This window comes from Oncorhynchus nerka, linkage group LG7, assembly GCF_034236695.1.
Source record: "Oncorhynchus nerka isolate Pitt River linkage group LG7, Oner_Uvic_2.0, whole genome shotgun sequence".
In the NCBI taxonomy this organism is placed as follows: domain Eukaryota; kingdom Metazoa; phylum Chordata; class Actinopteri; order Salmoniformes; family Salmonidae; genus Oncorhynchus; species Oncorhynchus nerka.
The window spans coordinates 69237566-69253198 of NC_088402.1; positions in this window are offsets into that span (position 1 = coordinate 69237566).

The following is a 15633-nucleotide window of genomic DNA, read 5'->3' on the forward strand; positions in this document are numbered from 1 at the left end:
TTCTCTCGGCATTGTTGGGAAGGGCTGTAAGTATTTCACTGTTATTCTACACCTGTTGCTTACAAAGCCTGTGACAAATAACATGTGATTTGATTCAATTGGATAAATTTAAAAAAATGTGCAGACCATCACCGCTCTTTTTTCAGGGACTTTTCTGCAGAGTGAATGCTTTCAGAGGGGGAGTCATCAAAACAGGAAACTTTTTATGTTGCTGAAACATTCCTTTTTTAACTCTCACAGGCGAACTAAAATAAATAACCCACTTTAGGCTGTCTGAGGCTGAACTGAAGGATGCGGCCCAAGAGAGAGAGAGAGAGGGACCAGAGAGACCAACCCCAGAGAGGGGTGGAGGTCCCAGCACCTTGTGAAGTCATTTCCTGTAAGACAGCACAGCCCTGACTCTGTGGCTGCTGCAGCCTGCCGTCATGACTGCAGTCCTCCATACTGTAACATGTCTGGGGGCTACACCCTCATCTTCAGACCCAGCAGTAATAGCACCACCATCTAGTCATCAAATACATCTGGCTGCTCTACTATAGTCTATAACCTTATTTTACACTTCTACTCATAGACTGAAGGTGGCTGATATTCTTAAGGCACCTTCGATAATATTTCCTAGCCCCTTTGAGAGGTATCCATGTATACCATATCCCCTATAAAAATATGAACACTTTTTTTTTCTTCCAGTTGACCAAAGTGGGATTAAAAAAGTTTATTTTTTTGGCAAACAATCTACACAAAATACTCTGTAATGTCAAAGTGGAAGAACATTTGTAGCATTTTAATAGGAATGAAATAACTAAAATAGTTGGTGCAGGGGTGTTCAGTCCGCTGAGTAAATTCATGTTATAAAACACCTTAGGCGGTGATTACAGCTGTGAGTCTTCTTGGGCAAGTCTCTAAGAGCTTTACACACCTGCATTGTGCAATATTAGTCCATTATTCTTTTCATAATTCTTCATGCTCTGTCAAGATGTTGGGGATCATTACTAAAGAGCCATTTTCAAGTCTTGCCATAGAAATTCGAACAGATTTTAGTCAAACTGTAACTTGGCCACTCAGGAACAGTCACTGTCTTTTTTTGGTAAGCAACTCCAGTGTACATGTATCCTTGTGTTGCAGATTATTGTCCTGCTGAAAGGTGAATTCCTCTCCTAGTGTTGTGTAAAGCAAACTGAAGCACGTTTTACTCTAGGATTTTGCCTGTGCTTAGCTCCATCTCGTTTCCTTTTATCCTGGAAAAACTCCCCTGTAATCGCTGATGTCAAGCATACCCATGCCATGATGCAGCCACCACCGCTTGAAAATAAGGGGGCAGTTACTCAGTGATGCATTTAAACCTAAAAGTGTATTCTTTAGCATTATTATGACCATCAAGACCATGGTGCTTGCCTACGGAGCTGTGAGGGGAACGGCACCTCAGTACCTCCAGGCTCTGATCAGGCCCTACACCCAAACAAGGGCACTGCGTTCATCCACCTCTGGCCTGCTCGCCTCCCTACCACTGAGGAAGTACAGTTCCCGCTCAGCCCAGTCAAAACTGTTCGCTGCTCTGGCCCCCCAATGGTGGAACAAACTCCCTCACGACGCCAGGACAGCGGAGTCAATCACCACCTTCCGGAGACACCTGAAACCCCACCTCTTTAAGGAATACCTAGGATAGGATAAAGTAATCCCTCTCACCCCCCCTCCCCCTGAAAAGATTTAGATGCACTACTGTTCCACTGGAGGTCATAAGGTGAATGCACCAATTTGTAAGTCGCTCTGGATAAGAGCGTCTGCTAAATGACTTAAATGTAAATGTAAATTATTACTTTGGTGCCTTGTCGCATACAAAATAGTGTTTGGGAATTTTTCCTCTGTATATTTGTATTATTTTCACTGTCATTTAAGTCATTATTGTGGAGTCACTACAATGTTGTTGATCCATTCTCAGTTTTCTCACAGCCATTGAACTCTGTATCTGTTTTAATGGCCTCATGGTAACATCCCTCAACAGTTTCATTCCTGTCCTGCAGCTCAGGTCAGAAGTATGACTATCTTTGAGCTGTCTGGGTGGTTTAATACATCATCCACAGCATCCTTATTAACTTGACTACGCGTAAAGAGATATTCAATGTCTGATTTGTTATTGTTACCCATCTACCAATCACTGCCCTTCTTGGTGAGGCTCACCCTGTTCTTCGTAGTTTAATCTGTGCTTGAAATGCAGTACTTGATTGAGGGACCTTACAGATGTTGTATGCGTGGGGGACAGAGGAAAGGTTAGTCATTAGAAAAATAATGTCAAGAGTGAGTCCATGTAACTTATGTGATTTGTTGAGCCAAATTTGACTCCTGAACTAACGTTGGCTTGCCTGAACAAAGGGCTGAATATGTATGTTTTAGTAATCAAATTTCTATTAATCAACCACTTTGACCTTTGAATATTTTGAGTAATCCCACTTTGTAACACAATAAAATGTGAAGAAATCCCAGGGGTATAAATGATTTTGGAAGGCACTGTAAAGGCCTACAACTGGAGACAATGAGGACATGCGGAACAAAATACGCACACATACAAAACCCCTCTGTATGAAATGGCGCAGCAACTGTGGAAATTATTTCCTCTTGCAGCCAATCATCTGGGCCATTCCCAGCTCTGAAGACACACAGGCACATCTTTGTTTGTGCACGCTGCATGATTCTATGTTTTCTATTAGTCACAGTTACACTATCTGGCCGGCCCCTACAGAAGACCGGCCAACCGTCTGCACCCTGACTGCTGCTGAATACTATGATCTCTGAAGGAGATGACAAGTCATTGAGGAAACTGTCACTAACAGAGACAAGCCTCTAGATGTGACACTAAGCCAATATGAACCTGTTATCCCCAGCCAGGTCTTCATCTCATCCAGGAGCAGCAGAGAGACTTGACTCACCAGAAGATCCAGTCACCAATCCAGCGAAGACAGCCACTTCTCTCCACTCCATCTCCCAGCTGCTGCAGTGAAATGATGACAGGCTGTGGAGGCTGGTCTGCAATTTGGAGCTGGACAGAGAGGAGACATACACACTGACAGACAGATGGACACACTGGCATACACACAGACTACAGACATTCTAATTATGGATAACTTAGAGTGGAATGGGCCTTTGATTCCTATAGAATTCTCCTTTGTTAACTCAGAGGTAAACATGGTACAGTAGGCCAGTCCAAGACTGCCAGTTATCCAGGGTCTATTGGTATTTGGTGTGCTGCTGTGCTTAATGTGCCCCTTGAGGTAGTGGCCATGGATTCCTGAAATGAATAAGGATCCGCCGCTTTTTTACAATTTTCTTGGTACCATTTGAAAGGAAACATTTCCACTTAAGTTTGTGGAAATGTGAAAGGAATGTAGGAGAATATAACACAATAGATCTGGTAAAATACACACAAAAAAAACGTTATTTTGTATATTTTTGTAACATCATCTTTGAAAAGCAAGAGAAAGGCCATAATGTATTATTCTAGCCCAGGTGCAGTATAAATTTTGGCCACAAGATGGCAGCAGTGTATGTGCAAAGTGTTAGACTGATCCAATGAACCATTGCATTTTACATCAAAATTTTGTATCAAGACTGCCCAAATATGCCTAATTTGTTTATTAATAACTTTGTTCAAAATTGTGCACTCTCCTCAAACAATAGCATGGTATCGCTGTAATAGCTACTGTAAATTGGATAGTGCAGTTCGATTAACAAGATTTGAAAGCTTTCTGCCAATATCAGAAATCTATGTCCCAGCAACCATCCCGTGGAAGGGACACTGATCCCTTCCCTTCCGGGCTATCTGCATTGTGTCCCGCCACCCACCAACCCCTCTTTTTACGCTTCTGCTACTCTCTGTTCATCATATATGCACAGTCACTTTAACCATATCTACATGTACATACTACCTCAATAAGCCTGACTAACCGGTGTCTGTATGTAGCCTTGCTACTCTTTTTTCAAATGTCTTTCCACTGTTGTTTTATTTCTTTACTTACCTACACACACACACACACACACACATTTGTTTTGGGCACCATTGGTTAGAGCCTGTAAGTAAGCATTTCCCTGTTAGGTTTACACCTGTTGTATTCAACTTTGATTTGATCCCGAAGAAGTTAACATAATTCAAACCAAAAGTCACAGCAGAGGAGGATTCTCCAATGACAGAATTCCTCTCAACCCACACATACTTCTTACAGTTACAGCCGTCAACATGTCATCAGCTGGTATGAAGAGCAGTGGAATTGAGGAAAAAGAGCTGCTGTTCCATAGAAAAGTTACGTGACAGTTATACGATAAATCATTGGGATTTCAAATGGACAATTACAATGTTCCAGTTTCTATTGTCTAGAGGGTGAGTGTTTTTTTTAACCATTTTCTGTGGAGTGAGAAAAGTATGATTCCCCATCATGCAATCTGAGCAAACCCCTGGGATACACATTTCAATCCCAATTCCAGTCCCCAAAAAAGACGTCCTATTTTTACCAGCGTTACACTCCATAGAGGGAAAGCACCAGCCCTCAGCTTTTGGTTTTCCCGCAGATATGTTGTCCCTCCAGAAATGAAAATAAACACACGGAAAACCACAAGGATAAATGTGGCTGCTTGTGTGGAAAAGACATGTTTTCTGTCTCTGTGATGCTCTCTTGCATCCTTAAAAATAGATCGTTGAGGGGAAACGTTGGGGGGGGGGGGAGTAGTGGATGATTAAGTATATTAATGGCTGGCATTGAGTGTCCACAGAAACAAAGAGGGAATCATTGATATTTTGCTTATAAACATGAATAAAAACATGAATACGCCACAATGCATAGATCACCCAGAATATCTATGGTATACATGCAATTCAAAACTAACAAATGCCAAGTAAGAATGTAGGATCCTATGAGTATCATAAGACAGTGTAATGCAAAAGACAGAAACAGAAGTGATGTTAAATTACACATGCAAAACTGTGTTCATCAGAGGAGGGTTGGCGCTCACTGGCTAAATAGGCTGCTGAGGTTTGTTCAATTCTGTCTGCTTAGCGTTGGCTAATGGACACAGTATCACCTGTTGGTCCATATCTAACTGGGAATCCCACTGGGTAATGTGGGAAATGTCTCGCTGAAATAACTGAAACTGTCCAGCTTTGGTATCACAAACAGATACATTTTTTGACAAATTCCTCCCAGTGCAAGCCAGTGATATAGCAGCTACATGTAGCAACTGCCAAAATAAATGAACCACTTAAGTAAGTGGGGGATACAAAGTATATTGAAAGCAGGTGTTTGTTCCTGAGTGACTTAAACAATTAACATCGTTTCATGCTTAGGGTCATGTATAAAAAATATCTAGTTGCCTATTATTATTTTACTGTCCTGGCTAGAAGAGATCTCTGACTTTGAAAGAGGGGTCTCAAAAGGAGCATAGGGTGTGTGCCTGTCTGTCACCAGATCTCAAACCAATGTAAAACTTAAGCCTGAGAAAGCGTTTTCCACCACCACCACCATCAACAAAATACCAAATTATGGAATTTCCAAACACTTGTAGAATCTATACCAAGGCGCATTGAAGTTAGTCTGGCGGCTCAAAGCCATTTAAGTGATTTTATGATGGTGTTTCCTTTATTTTGGCAGTTACCTGTATACTGTAGCTGGTGTGCAGGGTGGGGCTGGTATAAAGTATAGTGTGCCTCTTGGCAGTGACAATGGATGCTTCACTTCTCCAGCTGCAGTAACAGTTGTCAGCTGCTCTTCCCGGATCTCCACGGTAACGTGAGCCACGCTGTTATCGGATCCAGGGAGCTTTTCCTCCCCGGGAAAGAAAAATATGTAGGGGAGGAAGAGAAGGAGAGAGCGAGAGAGGGGGGCAGAGGGTTTGGTCATGGCCCCATGTGGGAGTATTTAATAACAAACATTAAAAATACCACAGAAATCCTTAACCACATTCCCACGGTCTGACTGTAGCCAGGCCCTGACAGCAGGGTTAGAAATACCCGCCCCTGGACTTGCTCCAGAGTGTGCACGCACGCACAAATACTGTTGAGCGTGAAAAACCCAGCAGCGTTGCAGTTCTTGACACAAACTGGTGCACCTGGCACCTACTATCATACCCCATTGTAAAGACACTTACAATGTTTCCGGAAAGTATTCAAATCCCTTACATTTTTCCACGTTGTTACATTACAGCCTTAATCTAAAATGGTTTAAATTTGTTTTGTTTTTACTAAAAAGATTTTTAAACAGAAATATATTATTTACATAAGTATTCAGACCTTTCGCTATGAGACTCGAAATTGAGCTCAGGTGCATCCTATTTCCATTGATCATCCTTGAGTTGTTTGTACAACTTGATTGGAGTCCACCTGTGGTAAATTCAATTCATTAGACATGATTTGGAAAGGCACACACCTGTCTGTATAAGGTCCCACAGTGGACAGTGCATGTCAGAGCAAAAACCAAGCCATGAGTTCGAAGGAATTGTCCGTAGAGCACCGAGACAGGATTGTCGAGGCACACATCTGGAGAAGGGTACCAAAATATTTCTGTAGCATTGAAGGTCCCCAAGAACACAGTGGCCATCATCTCTATTTTTATTTGTACTTTATTTATAGATTATTTTATTTATAGACATCCAGTGAAAGAGGACAAGATGGCGAGCTAGCAGCGAGGTAAATTCACCTGATGTGTGGTAGTATTCCGGTCTAGGGGATGTATCCCAAAAATGGCAGTGAATGGGTTGAGGCTAACAGTTGTATTACACATATGTGAGAATGCCTCAAAATGGGGTCCCAGAAGCCACTCAAAGATTGGCATGACCAAAATGTGTCCCACAGTCACTGGACACTGGTGTCATGTCAAACACTTGGTCATTATTTTGATATTTTTTTGCCAATCTGTCATTAGAGTAATGGAGACAGTGCAAAATGTTTAACTGAATGAGCTCATGCCTTTCCAAAATGATGAGATGTGGATATGCTCAATACTTTGTTACCAATCATCGTCGGGCAGCTCGCCACCCATGTCTTGCTCCCATGCAGATTTAGAATTTGCCAAGGAAGGCGGGATTAATGTTCTGTATTATGTCATATAATCTGGAGATTGTGCCCTTCAGATACATACGGGTTGAGATCTAAGCACCTCTCGACTGGACACTTAGTGATTTGATTAATTTTTTGGGGGGCTCGAGTAGAAATTAAGGGAAATGTTTTTTGGCAAAGCTGAGAGTTTGCAGGTATCTAAAAAAGTGGGTATTGGGAATATTATGGTCAACCCTCAGAGCATTGAATGAGACAAATGTGTCACAAAAAAACACCAGACCATTCCTATGCCAGAACTGGAATGCCGTGTCAATCTGTGATGCTGGGAAGAGATTGGCCAATTTTTTTGCCTTACCGCCTCACGCCATTTGCACACACTGTATATATACACACTTTCCTTTTTTTCTATTGTGTTATTGACTGTACACGCTTGTTTATTCCATGTATAACTCTGTTGCTTGTGTCACACTGCTTTGCTTTATCTTGGCCAGGTTGCAGTTGTAAATGAGAACTTGTTCTCAACTAGTTAAATAAAGGTTAAATAAAGGTGAAATTAAAACTTTTAAAAGATTAGATGTTAATGGAGAGAAGCAGTTTGCTTGTTTAAAGCTAAAGTGATTTTGGGAATTGGGACCAGATTATAAGGGAGTTCTTGACAGTGGGATTCAAAACATGGGTGCCAAGCTACCTACGGATAGACACTGAGCTCTCTCTGTCCATGTCTTAATATGATACCCTACTAACATACTGTGAGAGCATGTTTAATACTAACAAGTTTATACTCCCAAAGGATCACCTGTATTATTCTTTACTATTTGACTGGTTGGTCCGCCTTAGTGCTTAGGTTGTACAGACGGTAATTAATACTGCAGGACAGGTATTAATTACCAAGCATTTGCCAGTTATTTGTTGGTGTTCTGGCTTGTTAGGATGTTTAACCGAGGATTACATTTATACAAATGTTAAATTATACTGGATTTGTTTTCCAATTATTGTATCCCGAGTGGATGGGGTTGGTCGGGGGGACATACATAATAGTGAAGACATCAAAACTATGAAATAACACATATGGAATCATGTAGTAAACAAAAAAAGTGTTGTAAAATATTTATTTGTTTATTTGAGATTCTTCAAATGTCCACCCTTTGCCTTGATGACAGATTTGCACATTATTAGTATTCACTTAACCAGCTTCACCTGGAATGCTTTTCCAACAGGCTTGAAGGAGTTCCCACATATGCTGAGCACTTATTCGCTGCTTTTCCTTCACTCTGGTGCCCGACTCATCCCAAACCATCTCAATTTGGTAGAGGTTGGGGGATTGTGGAGGCCAGGTCATCTGATGCAGCACTCCATCACTTTCTTTCTTGGTAAAATAGTCCTTATACAGCCTGGAGGTGTGTTGGATCATTGTCCAGTTGAAAAACAAATGATAGTCCCACTAAGCACAAACCAGATGGGATGGCGAATCGATGCAGAATGCTGTGGTAGCTATGCTGGTTAAGTGTGCCTTGAATTCTAAATACATCAGTGTCACCAGCAAAGCACCCCCACACCCTCATACCTCCTCCTCCATGCTTTACGGTAGGAAATACACATGCAGAGATCCTCCGTTCACCCACACCACGTCTCACAAAGACACGGCGGTTGGAACCAAAAATTTGGACTCCAGACCAAAGGACACATTTCTACCGGTCTAATGTACAATGCTCATGTTTCTTGGCCCAAGCAAGTCTCTTCTTCTTATTGGTGTCCTTTAGTAGTGGTTTCTTTGCAGCAATTCAACCATGGAGGCCTGATTCACACAGTCTCCTCTAAACATTTGCTGTGTGTTACTTGAACTCTGTGAAGCATTTATTTGGGCTGCAATTTCTGAAGCTGGTAACTCTAATGAACTCATCCTCTGCAGCAGAAGTAACTCTGGGTCTTCTCATTTACAAGTGCATCCTGGCCAAGATAAAACAAAGCAGTGTGACAAAAAAAACAAGAGTTTCAAACAAACGTACAGTCAATAACACAATAGAAAAATCTATGTACAGTGTGTGCAAATGTAGGGAGGTAAGGCAATAAATAGGCCATAAGTGAAATAATTACAATTTAGCATTAACACTGGAGTGATAGATGTGCAGATGATGATGTGCAAGTGTGCTGATCTTGCCATAATAAGGACCTGGCCTTTTACCAGGGCTATCTTCTGTATACAACCCCTTCCTTTTCACAACACAACTAATTGGCTCAAATGCATTAAGGAAAGACATTCCACAAATGAACTTTTAACAAGGCACACCTGTCAATTGAAATGCATTCCAGGTGAGAAAATGCCAAGGGTGTGCAAAGCTGTCATGAAGGCAAAACCGTGTGGCTATTTGAAGAATCGCAAATATAAATTATAATATAAATATACATTTTGGTTACTACATGATTCCATATGTGCTATTTCATAGTTTTGATGTCTTCACTATTATTATTATATTATTATTATTAGAAAATTGTTCAAATAAAATAAAAACCCTTGAATGAGTAGGATGTTCTAAAACCTTGTACCGGTAGTGTATATTGTTATTATCCTTCAAATATGCATAAGATACATTAGAGAACACAGTTGGATAGAGCTCTACTGAGGCTCGGTTTAACATGGTAGTATTTTGCTCTAGTCTAGGAGAGGTAGATGCAGCAAGGCCAGCACAGGGGTCCAAGGTTTTCTGGGTATTTTGTGGGTATTTATTTTTCATTACTCTGACCTTTTCAGCACACTGGCCATGTGATTACAAATGAATGTTAGTACGATTACTATGACTATGCCTAATTCACATACTCCAGGCACCACTTGCTTTATCACCTGGGACTGAAAAGGAATTAACCATGTGGTCAAGCATAGTGTGTGCTCATCTTAAGTCTTTTAAATCCATTGTTTTTCTCCAAGAGACCCATCTCCAGTCCAGCGACCATGATAAACTGAAGAGAGGATGGGTAGACCAAATACTTCACTCCAACTTTGGTGCTAAAGTCAGAGGGGCAGCCATCCTTATCAGAAAAGGCATGTTGTGTGTCTCCTCCAAAGTCATTTCAGATACTAATGGCAGATGTGTTATAGTGATGGGGCAATTGTTTAGCACACAGGTTATTCTGGCTAACCTCTATGGTCCTAATTGAGATGACGCTCAATTTTTCTCAGACCACATTGCAACACTTCCCGACCTGATCTCTCATCATTTGATACTGGGTGGAGATTTCAATTGTGTATTACATCCAAGTATCGACAGATCCAGACTGAAGCCCAACAATGTTATTTCAAAATCAGGTTCAGTAATCAACTCATTTCTAGAATCCTATAATTTGTCTGATCCATGGAGGAGGAGCAATCCCACTGCTACACAGTCCACCGCTCAAACTCAGAATTGACTTTTTCCTGCTGGAAAATATAATTATTCATCTTCTAACTAATAGCCAATATCACAGCATCATTATCTCAGACCATAGACCTGTCCTGCTAGATAACCACTTTCCGGACAGTACTGTGTAACAACGCGCGTGGCGATTTGACCCACTACTACTATCCTGTAGTGCCTTTAAAAAATACATAACTCACATTGATGTCTTTTTACAGATCAACTGCACCCCTGACATGTCTCACTCTACTGTGCGGGAATCATTAAAAGCATATCTAAGGGGCCAAATTATTTCATACACAGCGCATGACAAAAAAAAGTGCACTAAAAGCTTATCAGAGCTATCTCAACTCATTCTAGATGTGGACAACAGGTATGCCTCTTCTTCGACTCTTGAACTCTACAAAGAGAGCCTGCTACACCAATTGGAATTTGACAATCTTTCCACTAAACAAATGGAGCAGCATTTGTTTAAGTCGAGGCAGCAATTTTATGAGCACGGAGAGAAAGCTGGCAAGTTCTCACCAGCATGGACAATCCGCTGCTAGCATCACCATACCTGAAATCTGTGTTGCAGCTGATTTAACTTCTACCAATCCCAAAGAAATCAATCAAATCAACTTAAGTAATTCTACTCTGCTCTTTACAATCTGGACATCCCTGGTCTCAATTCAGATGAACAAACTAACATGGATACCTCAATAAGTTATGAAGCTACTCTGGCACCCGAGTCCATGCAGAGCGTTGAAACTCCTGGGCCTGATGGCTTCCCTATTGAATTTTATAAAGAATTTCTCCTCTAAACTATCCCCTATCCTCAATGTGCATTGAAATCCTTTCTAGTCAGACACTGCCCCAGACACTTACCCAGGCGACTATTTCGGTTTTGCTTAAAAGGACAAGAATCCAAAAGACTGTGTCTCATACCGCCCTATAAGCCTTTTGTGCTGCGATTATGCAATTCTCACAAGGTCCATTCGCGCCATTTAAAGACAGTGATACCTAATATAATTAACTCAGACCAAACCTGATTTAGGTAGGTAATCTTTCTATAATATGTGCCGGCTATTTGTTGTTTATTCTGCCCACTCAACTCGACAGCCAGAGGTTGTCATCTCTCGATGCTGAGAAGGCTTACAACCGGGTTGAGTGGGAATATGTATTTACGGTACCAGAGAGATTTGGGTTTGACCCGTCATTCCTTTCCTGGATGAAGATGTTGTACTCGTCCCCAGTGGCTTCTGTTCCCTCTCCACAGGGGGGCCACGCAGAGTTGCTGTTTATCCCCTTTCCTATTTGATATGGCTATTGAGCCTCTTGCTATCAGCCTGCACGTGGACTAGAGGATTAAGGGAATACTAAGGGGCTACTGAACTCACAAGGTGTCCTTATATGCAGACAATCTTCTTTTCTACATCTCTAACCCTGTGGAGTCCATACCCTATCATCTATTGGACATTCTCTGGTTAGAAGTTAAACCTAACAAAAAGTGTGCTCCTCCCCATTATGCCAATTTCCCATTTAAGGTGGAGCATCAGGTCTACTTATTTGGGGATAAAGGTCACAAGCTCATTTAAGGCTCTTTAAACATAACTTCAAAACACACCTGGCGTGCACTAAGAAGGATTTCACAAGGTTGTCGTCTCTTCACATTTTCATTAGCAGGTCACATTAATTCTGTTAAGATGACTGTACTACCTAGGTTATTGCACGTGTTCCAAATTATTCCCATTTCCCAAGTCAATGTTCAAAACAACTGGACAGCTACATTTCCAACTTAATTTGGAATAAGTCAAATCCATTAATGAGAACGGTATATCCTTAATCCCCCAATTTTTTTACACTACTACTGATCAGCAAATGTATCTAAATGTGTTCATTAGGCTTATACATTTGAAAATAAGGATGGTCCAACTTGGGCCATCATGGAGTTACAGTCAAGCCTTCCAACGACTAGGCTAATTAGTACCGTGCCACCAAGCACCGAGGCTATTCAGCCGCAGCTAGTTGGTAAAAATAATGGTGCCATGTACTGTAAATAAAATACTATTCAAACTAGTATATTGTGATGCCTTACAGAGGACATCCTCCTTCCCAAGAAGGTAGTGGAATTTGACTACGATGGGTCTGGGCGGCTCCCCATTCTTCGATGTGGACTGTAAGCTTCTGTGAGTACGGTTAAGGGTGGGGGTGTAATCGAGACCTAGAATTTCTCATACATTAGCAGTTTAGTTATGAACAGGGTAGGCCACCATCCGCCTACAGTCTCAAGCTGTGGAACAAGTCTCTGAATGTCCTTGAGTGGCCCAGCCAGAGCCCGGACTTGAACCCGATCGAACATCTCTGGAGAGACCTGAAAATAGCTGTGCAGTGACGCTCCCCTTCCAACCTGACAGAGCTTGAGAGGATCTGCAGAGAAGAACGGGAGAAACTCCCCAAATACAGGTGTCCCAAGCTTGTAGCGTCTTACCCAAGAAGACTCGATACTGTAATCGCTGCTTCAACAAAGTACTGAGTAAAGGATCTGAATACATTTGCACAAAAAAGGAGTATTATGGGGAATTACGTGTAGATTGACCAGGGGGGAAAAAACTACTTTATCCATTTTAGAATAAGGCAGTAACATAACAAAATGAGAAAAAAGTGAAGGGGTTTGAATACTCTCCAAAACTGTTGTCTTGCCCATTCACCCACTGAACGGCACACATACACAATTCATGTCTCAAGGACTATATTTTTAAAATGTTATTTAACCTGTCTCCTCCCCTTCATCTAAACTGATTAAAGTGGATTTAACAAGTGACATCAATAAGGGATCATAACTTTCATCTGATAGGTCTGTCATGGAAAGAGCATGTTTTCCAAATGTTTTCTATACTCAAGTGTATACAGACTTATCAGTTTGTCAATAGAAACACACAATCACTAAAGATCAAGCAAGAACATGCTCACAACACAACATACAGTTGAAGTCGGAATTTTACATACACTTAGGTTGGAGTAATTAAAACTTGTTTTTCAACCACTCCAAAATTGTTTTGTTAACCAACTAGAGTTCTGGCAAGTCGGTTAGGACATCTACTTTGTGCATGACACAAGTAATTATTCCAACAATTGTTTACAGATAATTTCACTCATAATTCACTATATCACAATTCCAGTGGGTCAGATGTTGACATACACTAAGTTGACTGTGCCTTTAAACAGCTTGGAAAATTCCAGAAAATGATGTCATGGCTTTAGAAGTTTCTGTTTGGCTAATTGACATCATTTGAGTCCACTGGAGGTGTACCTGTGGATGTATTTCAAGGCCTACCTTCAAACTCAGTGCCTCTTTGCTTGACATCATGGTAAAATCAAAAAGAAATCAGCCAAGACCTCAGAAGAAAAAATTGTAGACCTCCACAAGTCTGGTTCATCCTTGGGAGAAATTTTCAAACGCCTGAAGGTACCACGTTCATCTGTACAAACAATAGTATGCAAGTATAAACACCATGGGACCACGCAGCCGTCATACCGCTCAGGAAGGAGACGCCTTCTGTCTCCTAGAGATGAACGTACTTTGGTGCGAAAAGTGCAAATCAATCCCAGAACAACAGCAAAGGACCTTGTGAAGATACTGGAGGAAACGGGTACAAAAGTATCCATATCCACAGTAAAACGAGGCCTATATCGACATGACCTGAAAGGCCGCTTCCTGACATCAGTCAGGAAGTTAAAGCTTGGTCGCAAATGGGTCTTCCAAATGGACAATGACCCCAAGCATACTTCCAAAGTTGTGGCAAAATGGCTTAAGGACAACAAAGTCAAGGTATTGGAGTGGCCATCACAAAGCCCTGACCTCAATCCTATAGAAAATGTGTGGTCAGAACTGAAAAAGTGTGGCGAGCAAGGAGGCCTACAAGCCAAAATTCACCCAACTTATTGTGGGAAGCTTGTGGAAGGCTCCCTGAAACATTTGACCCAAGTTAACCAATTTCAAGGCAATGCTACCAAATACTAATTGAGTGTATGTAAACGTCTGACCCACTGGGAATGTGATGAAAGAAATAAAAGCTCAAATAAATAATTCTCTCTACTATTATTCTGACATTTGACATACTTGAAATAAAGTGGTGATCCTAACTGACCTAAGACAGGGAATTTTTACTAGGATTAAATGTCAGGAATTGTGAAAAACTGAGTTTAAATGTATTTGGCTAAGGTGTATGTAATCTTCCGACTTCAACTGTATGTTGTGTCAAGATGGATCACACACACACACACAATAGTAAAGTGAGGAAGTGTTGATAACGGTAGATAGTACTGGTTAGCAATATCTTCCCTTCAAGGGAATGCTTTTTGGCAGTTTTCTCAAGCAGACACTTCCACCAGGCCACGTCCTGTCCTCCCTAGTTACAGATAGGAAGGCCGGACGGTGGCTTCTGTGCTGTGGGGAAGGAAACTAAAAGGTCCATTACTTTCCGCTGCTGAAACAATGCGTCTCAGGAGAGGCATGCTTGTTGGTCTGGAGTCGGTCTCCCCAGCTCGTGCTGCTCTGTTCACCCATCATGCTACAGTTTAATAAACTCTCCATGGAACACAACATTCTGGGTCGACGGTCCCTGGCATATAATGTAGACAGAAGAAAATAAGTAATTGATAGTTATCAAACTTTCAACAAGTGCTAGATGCTATCCCCTTTCCCTGGAGCACTTAGATCAAGTCAAATAATGAATAGGTAATTGTTAGTTGTCGGCTATCAGAGTGCTAGATTCTCCTCCCCTCATGTGGGTTGCAAAGTACATTCACGCGGTCGCCAGTGGCTCCATGACCCAGTCACTGGGATTAGAGATTCCTGCCAGGGATTCCATTTGCCCTCCCTTCATGTTTCAAATCGTGCGTCAGCACTGTTACAGTAGGCATTTTTTCTCCCCGAACCAACTCCTTCTCCCAAAGCAGTCTAGACCAAACCGCCACGCCACCGCCTCGAGCCCCCCTCTACTCCTTAGCTGAACTGAACCACCCAGCGCCCCTCTCGCTCTCCTCCCACTCTGCTCTCCACAGCTCAAGGTCAAGGACAACCTCCCTCCTCAAAGCTACCAAACTAGCCCTGTGAAACTCAAACTAGCCCATCTGAACCACTGCAAGTGGAGCGATCAGGAGGGGGAGCTTTAGGCTTGAACCCCATTACGCCAGATTCTCCTCAGGGTTATTTTGGCACACTGCAAG